The sequence below is a fragment of the Heterodontus francisci genome, chromosome 27 (genome assembly GCF_036365525.1).
Source record: "Heterodontus francisci isolate sHetFra1 chromosome 27, sHetFra1.hap1, whole genome shotgun sequence".
In the NCBI taxonomy this organism is placed as follows: domain Eukaryota; kingdom Metazoa; phylum Chordata; class Chondrichthyes; order Heterodontiformes; family Heterodontidae; genus Heterodontus; species Heterodontus francisci.
This window is the reverse complement of record NC_090397.1, coordinates 27,735,834-27,748,408: the sequence shown is the minus strand read 5'-3', so window position 1 is coordinate 27,748,408 and position 12,575 is coordinate 27,735,834.

Here is a 12,575-nt window from a genome sequence, read left to right as displayed (position 1 = left end):
AATCAAACTTCGTAACTGAAATCTCTCATCTATGGACCCATTCTCGTAAATCTTTTCCGTACCCTCTCTAAAGCCTTCACAGCCTTCCTAAAGCATAGTGCCCAGAATTGGACTCAAATACTCCAGTTGAGGCTGAACCAGTGTTTATAAAGGTTCACTATTACTTCCTTGCTTTTGTGCTGTATGCTTCTATTTATAAATCCCAGGATCCCATATGCCTTCTTTTCCACTTGCTCAACCTTCCTGCCACCTTCAGCAATTTGTGCACATATGCGCCCAAGTCCCTCTGCTCCTGCATCCCTTTTAGAATTGTATCCTTTATTTTGTGTTGCTTCTCCTCATTCTTTCTACCAAAATGCATCAATATACACTTTGCTACATTAAATTTCATCTGCCACATGTCTGCCCATACCACCAGCCTAGCTATGTCCTCTTGAAGACTGTCACTATCCTCCTCACAGTTCACAATACTTCCAAGTTTTGTGTCATCTGCAAATTTCAAAATTGTGCCCTGCAAATCTAAGGTCATGCAAAGTCTAGGTCATTAATATCGACCAGGAAAAGCCGTGGTCCTAATACCGACTCCCAGCGAACCCACTATGTAACTTTCTACAGTCTGAAAAACAGCCATTTACCAATTCTTTCTCTTTCCTGTCACTCAGCCACCTTCATATCCATGCTACCACTGTTCATTTTATTTCATGGTGTTGGAGAAATTTCCAAGCCTGCTTGTGAAGAAGACACTGAGCCTAGGATGCTTTGATAGAGATTGTTTATTGCTTGCCATAGAGCTTACTTCTGCACTCCTAACAACACCCCCAGCCAGTGCTGGGTCTTCTTTACACACTTGAATACAATTAACTAATTAACACCCAATGCCTCCCTTGAACTGCCAGATATTTATCATCCATTAACAGAACTTCAGACCCGAACACATAGGCTTCAACTTTGTTGACAAACCTGTTATGTGGCACATTATCAAATGCCTTTTGGAAGTTCATATACACCACATTAACTGCATTATCCTCATCAACTCTCTCTGTTACCACATCAAAAAAATTCAATGAAGTTAGTTAAGCCGGATTTGCCTTTAACAAATCTGTGCTGGCTTTCCTTAATCAATTTACATTTATCCAAGTGACGGTTAGTTTTGTCCCAGATTATCATTTCTAAAAACTTTCGCACCACTGAGGTTAAACTGACTGGCCTGTAGTTACTGGGTTTATCCTTAAATCCCCTTTTGAACAAGATTGTAACATTTGCAATTCTCCCCAGTTTCCACCCTTACTTCCTTCAGTATTCAAGGATGCATCTGATCTGGTCCTATTTGCTTATCAACTTTAAGTACAGCCAGCCTTTCTAATACCAATCCTCTTTACCAATATTTAGCCCATCCAGAGTCTCAACTACCTTCTCTTTCACTAGGACTTTGGCAGCATCTTCTTCCTTGGTATAGATAGATGCAAATTAGTCATTTAGAACCATAGAACCATAGAAAAAGTACAGTACAGAAGGAGGCCATTCAGTCCATTGTGTCTGCGCTGGCTGAATAAACCATTCACCCAAATTAATCCCATCTTCCAGCACCTGGCCCATAGCTCTGCGTGTTACAGCACCTCAGTATATGTTCAGGTATCTTTTAAAAGAATTGAGGGTCTCTGCCTCCACCACCATTCCTGGCTGCGAATTCAGACACCTACCACCCTCTGGGTGGAAAGGTTTCCCCTCATGTCCTGTCTAATCCTTCTACCAATCACCTTAAATCTGTTTCCCCTGGTAACTGATCTCCCCACCAGGGGAAGCAGGTCCTTCCTGTCCACTCTATCTAGGCTCCTCATAATTTTGTATACCTCAATCAAGTCACCCCTCAGCCTCCTCAGTTCCAGGAAAAACAACCCCAACCTATCCAATCTTTCCTTACAGCTGCAACCCTCAAGCCCTGGCAACATTCTTGTAAATCTCCTTTACTCTCTCCAGAGCAATTATGTCCTTTCTGTAATGTGGTGACCAGAACTGCATGCAATACTCCAGCTGTGGCCTAATCAACGCTGTATACAGTTCTAGCATTACATTCCTGCTTTTGTACTCTATACCTCGGCCAATAAAGGAAAGTAATCCATATGCCTTCTTCACTCTATCCACCTGTCGTGCCACCTTCAGGGACCTGTAGACATGTACTCCAAGGTCTTTCACTTCTTCTACCCCTCTCAATATTCCCTCACTTTACTTGCCCTCCCCAAATGCAATACCTCACACTTCTCTGGATTGAATTCCATTTGCCACTTTTCCGCCCACTCAACCAAAACCTCATCCATACCCTCTACCTCCATGCATAAATCCTCTTTTTACCCCTGATCAGCCTTACTCCTTCTTTATCACCTTTTACTATTTATATGCCTATAGAAGACTTTTGGTTTCTCTTTTATGTTAGATGCCAGTCTCTTCTCATACTCTCGCTTTGCTGCACTTATTTCTTTTTTCACTTCCCCTCTGAACTTCCTGTATTCATCCTCGTTCTCACTTGTATTATCAACCTGACATCTGTAATACTCAGCTTTATTCTTGCTCTCTATCTCTTTAGTCATCTAGGGAGCTCAGTCTTCATTTGTTCTACCTTTCCCTCTCATGGGAATGTATCTCAACTGTACCCAAACTATCTCCTCTTTAAAGGCAGTTCCATTACAGTTTTGCCTGCCAATCTTTGATTCCAATTTACCTGGCCCAGATTCCTTCTCACCCCATTGAAATTGATTCTCCCCCAGTTAATTATTTTTGCTGTGGATTGCTCTTTGACCTTTTCCATAGCGAACCTAAACCTTATGATACCATGATCACTTGTCCTAAATGTTCCCCTACTATAGTTGATACACTTGTCCTAACTGATTCCCCAGAACCAGATCCAGCAATGCCTCCTTCCTCATTGGACTGGAAACATACTGATGTAGAAAAGTCTCCTGCAAACACTTTAGAAACTCATCCCCCTCTCTGCCCTTACACTATTATTAATCCAGTCTATTTTAGGATAACTAAAGTCCCCCATTATCACTACTCCATAGTTTTGGCAACTCTTTGTAATTTCCTTGCAAATTTGTTTCTCTATAATTTCCCCACCGGTTGGAAACCTATAGAATATACCCAGTAGTTAAATGGTACCTCTACTGTTTCTTAACTCTAACCAAATGGATTTATTTACCACACTCCCTGCATTTATATACTGTCATGCTAGGCCCCCCACCTGCTGAGAATGAGGCACATTAATTTTGTCATGAGCATTGATTTTAAACTATTACTGGAATGAAGAAAGGACTTGTCAAACAGATCAGCTGTGGCTGGAAAAGATATTTGCATATTAACAGACAGTGTTTGGAAGGACAAGGGACCATTCCCTGATACATTCAACCCACAATGGACCTTGATCACCAGATATTGTGTGTAAGGGGAGCATTTCAGGCCCTGCTATGATGATACAATCCACAGAGCCAAGATGTGGTCAGACCAGTTAGTCACATGACTAACCTGCTTGGCAACCTGGGTTTTTCTGAATTGTACAAACAGTTTGAACTGAGAGTGTCTGTTTGCTCCTGGACTGAGAAGATCTGTCCTGTCTGGCCCCATCTCTTTCTCACAAGCCTCTGAATCCACTGAAGCCACATGAACCCCAAAAGAGAAAAGTCTCCTATAGGGAACAAGGTTTAAGAAGAATAGTGAGCCCCAGTGAAACACAAGATCTACCTACAATCAAGGACTACAGTGAGCTCCAAGAACCGTAACAAAAACTCTTCAGGTATTGCCTCAAACTTTTCACTTTATTTTTTTTCTTCCTGCTCTTTTCTGTCTCTATTTGCATGTGTGTATCACATATGCATGCTAGCATGGGCACGTCGTGTATCCATAGGCATCAACCAAATTAGAATTTAAGTTTAATAAATTTCAATCTTTCTTCTTTAAACCTAAGAAAGCTGTTTGTGCTGGTTTCTTTGCCTTATAATTAGAAAGCGCTGAAAAAGGATTCACCAGGGGGGATCTAAAAACATGGTGTGTTTAATATTAACCCCTGTTACAGTAAGACCAGGTGAAGGCTGAGAGGGACCCCTAGACACCTTTCTCACCAGTTTGTAACAATACCTGCACAGTAAATGCAATTTAAACATTATTGCATTCCCTCTTATTCTGACCTCACCTAATACCTTACGAGTTCTTACTTTAGTGCTATTTGTTTCTCCCAATTTTTGTGCACCTTGTTTTTCCTTTCTAATGTTCCCACCTGGTTCTGACCCTTGCCAAGTTAATTTAAACCTTCCCCAATAGCACTAGTAAATTGCACCATAAGTACATTGGGCCTGGCTCCATTCGGGTGCAACCTATCCGGCCTGTACAAGTCCCATCTCCCCTAGATCTGATCCCAATGTCCCGGTAAGCCCTCCCTCCTGCACCATCTCTTCAGCCACACAGTCATCTATTCTATCCTCCTAGTTCTATACTTGCAAGCATGTGACACTGGGAGTAATCCAGTGATTACTACCTCTGAGGCCCTGTTTGCTAGTTTATTTCCTAGCTCCCTAAAATCTGCTTGCAGGACTTTATCCCTTTTTCTACCTATGTCATTGGTACCAATATGGACTATGACTGCTGGCTGTTCAGAATACTCTGCAGCCACCTAGTGACATCTTTGACCCTGGCACTAGGGAGGCAACATACCACCTTGGAATCACATCTGTGACTGTAGAAACACCTGTCTGTTCCCCTAACTATAGAATCCCCTACCGCTATTGTTTTCCCATTCTTCCTCCTGCCCCCTGTACAGCTGAGCCACCCCAGATGCCGTGCACTTGGCTGTGGCTGTACTCCCCAGATGAACCATCACTCACATATATTTAGAACTGAATACCAGTTGGAGAACAAGATGCAATCAGGGACTCCTGCACTTCCTCGTGGGTGCTCCTTGACTGCCTGGTGGTAACCTATTCTATCCCTGCCTGCACACCATTAAGCTACAGGTTGACCACACCCAGAAATGCTCTCGTCACGAAACTCTCAACCTTGCGGATGCACTGCAGTGACACCAGATGCCTCTCAAGATCTGAAACCTGGAGTTTGCTCTGCTGCAGCTGATGACACTTCCTTCACGTGATTGTCCAGGACATGAGAAGCATCCTGGAGTTCCCACATGGAACAGGATGTGCATATATTAATAGGTAAACATAGAAAAATGTCCGAGAGACATAATGAAAGACTGATCTAATAAAATTACAAAAGCGACATTGTATTTTTTGTCTTTTATATAAAAGATATACTTATTTCAAGAATATCTGCAATACCACCCTTTAAGCATTTTTTTTCACAGTGAGTCTATGTTTTTTTAATAGCACTTAATGAATGATTGAATTTCTGCTTGTTTGCCAGCATTTAAACACAGCTAACAAAGACAACGCGAAAACATTATTTTCCCTCATTCAGCCTTTGCTACCTTCAGACTCGACTATTCCAATTCTTTCCTGGTCAGCCTCCCATCTTCCAACCTCCAGAAACCTAAGCTCACCAAAACTCTGCTGCCAGTATCCTTACTTGTATCAATTATGTAAAGGCTTTTCTTATGGTAGAAACTTTGTATCGATTATCCTGTTCACTCGTCATTTCTGGTCCTCAAAAGCCTTGATTTTAAAATTCTCATCCTCATGTTCAAATCCCTTCATAGCCTCATCCTTCTCCATCTCTGTAATCTCCTACAACCTTACAACCCTTCCAGAACTCCATGTTCCTCCAACACTGGTCTCTTGTTCATCCCCTCTTACTTCACCCTACCATGGGCAGCCATGCCTTCAAACATCGGGGCCCCAAGTTCTGGAATTACTTTCCAAAACCTCTTCACCTCTCTGTCCTCCTTTAAGACCCCCCCTCCCTTAAATCCAAGTTTTTGGCCAACTGCCCTGCTGCCTCCTGTTAGGCCTAGGTTTAAACTTTTATCTGATTTTGTTCTTGTGAAGTTTCTTCGGTTGTTTTACTATGTTGTAGACACTATATAAATGAAAGTTGTCATTGTTGTTATTAACTACAATAACCTGAATGTCTCAGTGTATTAATGCACCTTAAATAATTATTTTATAATAATTATTTCTATGTATTATACAGAACTGATGTTAACTTGTTAAAAACAAATTTCATGATAAATATTTCTGAAAGTTATTTTGCATAAGTCAATTGGAAAGAATGACTATATGAAGATATAACTAACAGAAAAAGGTTATACCGTAAGAAAAGCCTTTGCATAATTGGAATGCATTATACGTGCATACAATAATTACAAGTCTTGCTTTCACTCCCACATCTAACAAACCAGAAATTTAGGAGAGTCAACTAGAAAAAATGGAATTAAAGGCTGGCAAAATGTAGAGAACAAAGGTGCAGAACAGAAGTAGAATTTTTAAACAATAACTTAAAGGCAGAGGGGAATGTTCCCAATTATGTAACATTGTGATGTGGTCAAATATCTAGAATTTTTCCTGTAGGCTTCCTCCAGGAATGGAATATGTACGGCACTCCAGGAATGGAACATGTACGGCACTTAAGTGAGAGAAATATTTAAGAAACCAAGTCCAAGCAGAATGGACTGGATCTTGTTGTCTACCCAACGTCGTGATCCTTGGCAGGGGGTGCCTGAAGATAGGTCCAGAAGATGCCCGCCATGGACCGCGATGCCAGGAGGTCACGGACCAAACTACCCGGCGGCTGTGAGGCTCTATGTTGGCCCTGCCCACCATTGGGTGGCGGGACCTGAATTTAAATATTTAAATTAATAAAACAAATGCATTTAAATGGGCTTACCTTCAATCTTCCAGGCCTGCCGTGATCTTCAGTGTGGTGGCCGGCACTCCCGCACCTTCAATTCCCCGTCCAGGGAAGGGCAACGAGACACTGGTGGGGAGGGGGGAGGAGTTAATTTTTTCTGTGGGGATTGGGGAGACGGGGTGAAATGAAAATAATGGATGTAGGGGGTGTTGGGAAACGTTGAACTCTAAACTTGTTGCAGTCTGAGGGGGCAAGGTCACATTTAAAAGGTAAGTGTTTTGAGGAGAAAAGGGCAAATAATTATGTAAATGTTTTTGGGGAGTGGGAAAGGAGCATTAGAAATTTATTCTATATTTTTGGGGGGCATACTTCTTTAAAAATTAAATGAGCTGGCAGGGCTGGCTGTCCTTTAAAAATAGTGCCAACGCCTGCGCATAGACAGCCGATGACATGGCCGGGGATGGATAGCCCACCCACTCCACGTGATTGGGTGGGGGACAAGCTACCCCGGCTATTTATATGAGCAGCCGCGGGGGAGATTGTGGTGGCTCTTCGGTGTGCGGCCTGCATGGGTGGGCCGCATTTTTTGAGCTCACTGCCAAGATCAGTGGTGGGCTCTTAGAATCCAGCCCATTTTGTTTGGTGAAGAATAGAAATAAAATTAGAGACATTCTGATCAGGTATTTGAAGCAAAGGGCAGAAGGATGTAAGAAACAAAATTCTGTGAAATTATTTAGAAACATAGAAACACAGAAAATAGGAGCAGGAGTAGGCCATTTGGCCCTTCGGGCCTGCTCTGCTATTCAAAAAAGATCACGGTTGATAGTGTAATTCAGTACCCTGTTCCCGCTTTCTCCCCATATCCCTTGATCCCTTTGGTATTAAGGAATATATCTATCTCCTTCTCGAATATATTTAATGACTTGACCTCCACTGCCTTCTGCGTTAGAGAATTCCACAGGTTCACCACTCTGTGAGTGAAGAAATTTCTCCTCATCTCGGTTCTAAATGGCATATCCCGTATCCTGAGACTGTGACCCCTGGCTCTGGACTCCCCAGCCATCGGGAACATCCTCCTTGCATCTAGCCTGTCTAGTCCTGTTAGAATTTTATAGTTTTCTATGAGATCCCCTCTCATTCTTCTAAACTCTAGTGAATATAGGTCTAGTCAACCCAATCTCTCCTCATACGTCAATCCTGCGATTCCAGGAATCAGCCTAGTAAATCTTCTTTGCACTCCCTCCATGGCAAGAACATCCTTCCTCAGATAAGGAGACCAAAACTGCACACAATACTCCCGATGTGGTCTCACCAAGGTCCTGTATAATTGCAGTAAGACATCCTTGCTCCTGTACTCAAATCCTCTTGCAATGAAGGCCAACATACCATTCGCCTTCCTAACTGCTTGCTGCACCTGAATGCTTGCTTTCAGCGACTGGTATACAAGGACACCCAGGTCTCGTTGCACCTCCCCATTTCCCAACCTATCACCACTCAGCTAATAATCTGCTTTTCTGTTTTTACAACCAAAGTGGATAACCTCACATTTATCCACATTATACTGCATCTGCCATGCATTTGCGCACTCACCCAACTTGTCCAAATCACATTGGAGCCTCTTTGCATCCTCCTCACAGCTCACATTCCCCCCCACCCCCCCCCCCCCCCCCCCCCCACCTCCAGCTTTGTATCGTCTGCAAACTTAGAAATGTTACATTTAGTTCCCTCACCCAAGTCATTGATATATATCGTGAATAGCTGGGGCCGAAACACTGATCCCTGCGGTACCCCACTAGTCACTGCCTGCCACCCGGAAAAGGACCTGTTTATTCCTACTATCTGTTTCCTGTCTGTCAACCAATTCTCAATCCATGCCAGTATATTACCCCCAATTCCATGTGCTTTAATTTTTTTTTTTACTAATACTGATTTCCTTCAGTTCCTCCCTCTCATTAGACCTTTGGTTCCCTAACATTTCTGGGACGTTATCTGTGTCCTTCTTTGTGAAGACAGACCCAAAGTATGTGTTCAATTGGTCTACCATTTCTTTGTTCCCCATTATAATTCCCCCCGTTTCTGACTGCAAGGGACCACACTAATCTTTTTCTCTTCACATATTTATAGAAACTTTTACAGTCAGTTTTTATGTTCCCTGCAAGTTTACTCTCATACTCTATTTTCCCCCACTTAATCAACCTCTTTGTCCTCCTTTGCTGAATTCTAAACTGCTCCCAATTCTCAGACTTGTTGCTTTTTCTGGCAATTTTATATGCCTCCTCTTTGGATCTAATACTATCCCTAATTTCTTTTGTAAGCCACGGCTGAGCCACCTTTCTGGTTTTATTTTTGTGCCAGACAGGAATGAATAATTGTTGTAATTCATGCACATGTTCTTTAAATATTATCCATTGCCTATCCACCATCAACCATTTTAGTAAAGTTCCCCAATCTACCATAGCCAACATGTGCCTCATGCCTTCTTAGTTTCCTTTATTTAGATTCAGGATCCTAGTTTCGGATTCAACTACTTCACTCTCCATCTTAATGAAGAATTCTATCATGTTATGGTCGCTCCTCCCCAAGGGACCCCGCATAACAAGATTGTTAATTAATCCTTTCTCATTGCACAATACCAAGTCTAGGATAGCCTGTTCTCTGGTTGGTTCCTCAATGTATTGGTCTAAAAAACTGTCATGTACACACTCTAGGAAATCCTCCTCCACAGTATTATTGCTAATTTGGTTTAACCAGTCACCCATGATTACAGTTGTACCCTTATTGTATGCATCTCTAATTTCTTGTTTAATGCCATCCCTTACATCTCCACTACTGTTTGGGGGCCTGTAGACAACCCCCACCAACGTTTTCTGCCCCTTGGTGTTTCTTAGCTCCACCCATGCAGATGCCACATCATGATTTTCCAAGCCAATATCCTTCCTCACTATTGCATTGATTTCCTCCTTTACTAACAATGCTACTCCTCCTCTTTCCCCTTTTTGCCTTTCCTTCCTCAATATTGAATACCCCTGGATGTTCAGTTCCTATCTTTGGTCACCTTGCAGCCAAGTCTCCGTAACCGCTACTATATTTATTTAATTTTTTTAGAGATACAGCACTGAAACAGGCCCTTCGGCCCACCGAGTCTGTGCCGACCAACAACCACCCATTTATATTAACCTACAGTAATCCCATATTCCCTATCACCTACCTACACTAGGGGCAATTTACAATGGCCAATTTACCTATCAACCTGCAAGTCTTTGGCTGTGGGAGGAAACCGGAGCACCCGACGAAAACCCATGCGGTCACAGGGAGAACTTGCAAACTCCACACAGGCAGTACCCAGAATCGAACCCGGGTCCCTGGAGCTGTGAGGCTGCGGTGCTAACCACTGCGCCACTGTGCCGCCCGTTATCATAACTGTTTATATCTATTTGCGCTGCTAAGTCATCTAACGTATTGCGAATGCTCTGCGCGTTAAGACACAATACCTTTAGACTTGTCTTTTTAACATTGTTAGTCATCTTAGCTTTATTTTGCATTACGGCCCCATTTGTTTCTCGCCCTTGTTTCCTCTACCTTCCACTTTTGCTTCTTGCCTTTCTGTCTTTCATTTCTATCCTTGTTTCCCTCTCCTCTGTCTCCCTGCTCAGATTCCCATCCCCCTGTCATTCTAGTTTAAACCCTCCCCGAAAGCATTGGCAAACACCCCCCTGAGGAAATTGGTCCTGGTCTTGCCCAGATGCAACCCGTCCAGCTTGTACTGGTCCCACCTTCCCCAGAACTGGTCCCAATATCCCAAGAATCTGAATCCCTTCCCCCTACACCATTTCTCCAGCCATGTATTCATCTGATATATCCTGCTATTTCTGCTCTCGCTAGCACGTGGCACTAGTAGTAATCCTGAGATTACTGCCTTTGAGGTCCTACTTTTTAATTTTCGTCCTAACTCCCTATATTCAGCTTGTAGGACCCGATCCCTTTTTTTAACCTATGTCATTGGTACCGATATGTACCACAACACCTGGCTGCTCACCCTCCCCTCTCAGAATGCCCTGCAGCCGCTGAGAGACAGGACTTCATGTATTTGCTGAATGGGCGAGTTTAACTAAAGGTATATTTAAATACCTTTTGCAACAAAAGGCTTAACCAGGGGATTAGTGTTTTTTTTATTTGAAGATGGATTCATTTGCAGTTGGTAGGAAAACATTAATCAGTCTGGATACACAAATTCTGAGCAGAGCTTTGGAAGATTTTCAATAAAAACAATTAAAAAAGAGGGACAGGTTTTTCAACTGGTTGGTAGTTTTGATAGTAACCTATCAGAATACAGAAAATATGATATACAAAGTCCTGTTAGAGCATTGTTTTTCCTGGTTCCATTGTCCAGACACGGATTTAAAAACTAAAGATTTCCTGATGGTGGCTCATAATACACAATGAAAATCAATCGGGTGGAATTTGGACTTTGTGTGCACTAGTGTAAAATAACAGTTGGCAGTCAGTTTTACATTTCTATTGATTTTTATTTCCATTGAAGTCAATAGGAGAGATGTAAAATGGACTGCCGAGTCATCCGTTTTAAGCTATTGCACATAGTCACGTTCTACTCCATTGCAATGAGTGAGCAATCCTGTATTTTCTGAAGCTGTGTGGCATGCACATATGGAGATATGAAAGAAAACTAAATGGAACTGTTACAACCCCATTAAGGACAGTTACTTTTTAAAAAGAGAAAGTCAAATTTTCAGTTATATCTGTAGGAATTACTCCACAAGATTTAATGTTTTAAACAAAAACTTTACTTACAAGAGTTAAACAAAGCAAAAAAACTACTAATTTAACACTACAATTTGGAAACACATACTTTAAACTTAAAATCTTAACAGAACATGAAGACTTATTCTTTAAACTCTAAATCTCAACAGGGCGGCACAGTGGCGCAGTGGTTAGCACCGCAGCCTCACAGCTCCAGCGACCTGGGTTCAATTCTGGGTACTGCCTGTGCAGAGTTTGCAAGTTCTCCCTGTGACCGTGTGGGTTTTCGCCGGGTGCTCCGGTTTCCTACCACAGCCAAAAGACTTGCAGGTTGATAGGTAAATTGGCTGTTATAAATTGCCCCTAGTATTGGTAGGGGAATTGAGGGAAGTTGGGGATGTGGTAGGAATATGGGATTAATGTAGGATTAGTATAAATGGGTGTTGATGGTCAGCACAGACTCGGTGGACTGAAGGGCCTGTTTCAGTGCTGTATCTCTTAAAAAAAAACACTCTGTTTGACTGTTACTTTCACCCCAAGAGTTCCCCTATACATTAACGGTTCTTGGTTGCTTGTTCGTTTTTCCAGGGACCAATCCAAAGTGTACCACAGGTCTTAGGAATTCACTTCAATTTTCCTTAATTTCTCAGCTGTCTTCCGAGATATGAGATCTCTTGGGGATTCTCCCTCTAGCTTCAGCTAGGCAACCCTTCAGTTCCCTTTCAACACCTCATGAATCTGAACTTCCCAGCTTGAGCCCAGACCTTACTCAAAACAGAAACACCTCTGATTCCTGATGGCCTCTTTACTCCTGAGTCCAGCTACTTTCAAAGCCAACAGCTTTCTCTGTGAGTAACTGCCTGTCTGTCAGCAAGCACGCAGATAATAACCAAAAAAATACCTAATCAAAAGGCATCCCCCTGCATCCTCGATCTCCATAGTAAAGTGGTACAAATGGGATGTCCCATTTTAAGCTAATTACCTCCAACTCCCAAACCATCTCTTTGATTTCTAATACACATACGAATAAT